The sequence below is a fragment of the Elephantulus edwardii genome, unplaced genomic scaffold (genome assembly GCF_000299155.1).
Source record: "Elephantulus edwardii isolate Elephantulus edwardi_28Jun2011 unplaced genomic scaffold, EleEdw1.0 scaffold00197, whole genome shotgun sequence".
Classification (NCBI taxonomy): Eukaryota; Metazoa; Chordata; class Mammalia; order Macroscelidea; family Macroscelididae; genus Elephantulus; species Elephantulus edwardii.
In genome coordinates, this window is record NW_006399947.1 from 1,836,349 (window position 1) to 1,839,132 (window position 2,784).

Genomic DNA, 2,784 nt, shown 5'->3' on the forward strand with positions numbered 1-2,784 from the left:
CCTATGAAGGAAAGACCTCAACACTTATATAACTTTCATCATTTCTTCATGTTCATAGAGTTTCCAGAGACAAGCTATTTCGGAAATAGATGCCACTCCTGCTTCCAGGCTTGTTTTAATCAGGAGGATCCACCAAACACTGTCCACCATGGATAACCATTATCCAATTTGACACATCAGTGTCACAGTCTTCAGCATCACAGTAACCACAAATTAACTCTGTACAGCAAATGGACAGACCATTACTAAGAATAGATGCATTTAATATTAATGATCAAAATCGAAATGAGTTGTAGGATGGCATCAGGACATAATCCAGGAAGAAGATAAACAGCCACTAACTACAAAGACAGGGAAGAAAGGAAAGATCTATATGATATCATAACAGACTCTGAAACTTTCCCTGGAACAAAGAAGCCAAAACAAGAGGAAGGAATATTGAAGTAGCATAGGTGAACAGAAGACTTTAAAGGCAGCTCTAGAAAACGAAATATTATAACGAATTGTCCAAAGAGGTGGAGTTAAAAAACCAAAAGCAGAAAAACATGTTCAGCATTGCTCGAGCTAAAAGACCTGAAGAACACATTCAAGCCTGGGGCCGCAATATTGAAGGATTCTCTGAGCGAAGACCAAAGAAAATGGCAGGAACACACAAAGTCATTCTGCAAAAAAATTTTACAAAAAGTTGATCCACATTAAGCCAGTTCAGGAAGTAGTACATGAAAAAGAACTAAGAGTTCTGAAAGAAGTCCAACCTGAGCTCAAGGCACTGGTAAATAATAAAGCCCGGGGCGGGGGGTCGATGTGGGGGTAATAAGGCCCCATATATCTATGGAATACAAACTGAGGTGTTTCAACAAACAGATGTATTTCTGGATGTGATTACCAGTTTATTTCAAGAAATTTGGAAGACAGCTACCTGGCCAGATGACTGGAAGAGATTCATATTTGTTTACATAAAAAAATTTTTTAAAAACACACCAAAACAAAAAAAAGCATAATCCTGTGGAAATCATCAAACAATGTCATTAATATCACATTCAAATGAAGTCTTACAGGAGTTTATTCATAAACTACTGAAATAGCACATTGACAGGGAACTTATGGAACTTCCAGCTGGATTCAGAAGAGGCCATGAACCTAGAAATATCATTGCTAAATAATAGATTGATCTTGACTTAAAGTAGACGGTATCAAAAAGATGTTTACTTGTGTTTTATGGAATGTGCAACAGCATTTGACTATGTGGATAATAACAAATTATGAGTAACCTTGAGAAAAATTAGAATCCCAGAACACCTAATTGCGCTCATGTGAAAGTTATTCATAAACCAAGAGCAGTTGTCTGAAGAGAGCAAGGGAACACTGCATATTTGAGACCAAGAAAGTAGTGCTTCAGGACTGTAGCCTTTCTCCATGTCTATTCAGTCAGTATTTGGACCAAATATTTTGAGAAGCTGGACTATATGAGAAAGAAAGTAGTATCAGAATAAGAAGATTTATCATCAACTTGTCTTATGCAGATGACTCAACTCTGCTTGCAGAAAGTAAAGAAAATCTTGAAGCACTTACTGGAGAAGATCAAAGCCTATAGCTTTCAATCTGGTTTTATTGCAAGATCAAAAAAACAAAAATCCTCACCTCTGGACCAGTCAACAACATAAAGACAGATGGGACAGGGGTGGGGGGAGAAGTGAATTTGTCAACTATTTCATTTTACCTGAATCTATAATCAACATTCAAGGTATCTTCAATCAGGAAATCAAAAGATTTAAGAGATATTGCAGTGGGGGAATATATGGTCAAGAATATCCTTAAAGAGCAAGGAAGATCAAGGTGAGTCTGATTCAAGTCATTTTATTTTTCAGTTGCTTTCTCTGCATATGAAAGTTGAAAAATGAATAAGGAAAACTGAAGAACTATTCATATCTTTGAATTGTCATGTTGATGAAAAATATTGAATATACCATGAACTGTCAAAGAGCAAACAAATCTATCTGGAAGGAAGCAACTAGTATGCACCTCAGAAGCAAGAATGTGAAACTCTGTCTCACAACTTTGAGCGTATTGTCAGGAGGATCCAGTCCTTGGGAAAGGGCCTCCTGCTGGGAAAGTTAGAGTCAGCAGATGATAAGAAGACCCTCAAGACAGACTCCTAATAGATTCTCTTGCATTGATTCTAGGTGTGCTTGAAAGAAAATATAACCTTGAATTTTTCAATATGGTTAAAGTTGGTTTTGTTGCCGTCAAGTCCATTTTGGGTCACGGTAGCCCCAAGTGTGCATATTAGAACAGAGTTTACAAGACTGTGAACTTTTGGAAGCAGACTGCCTGGTTCTGAGGTGCTTCCAGGTAGGTTTACACCTCTGGTCTCTAGGTTAATATCTCAGTGCTTAGCCAAATGGCTACTATATGGCACCACTACAGTGCTCCATTTCAACAAATGTGCATCAAAACATTTCTTTTCCTAGTTAAACCAGTGTGGGTGGGTTGCTGTCATTTATAGCTAAGAATCCCTATTGTCCAATTTCTTAGCTCCATGTGACATTTCAACATAACATCTCATGCTACCTCCTTTGACTTATACATCCCATCTGTTAACTACCTCAATTCCTGCTACAAGCTTCTGAAGTAGAAAAGGGCAAGTATTGCTGGTTCCAGATAACATCAACCTTGTTGATATAAACCTGAAGTAGCTTGGTTTAATCCTCTCCAAGATGAATCTGTTTGTTTTCCTGGCAGTCCATGGTACATTCAGTACCCTTCTCCAGCACCACAGCTCAA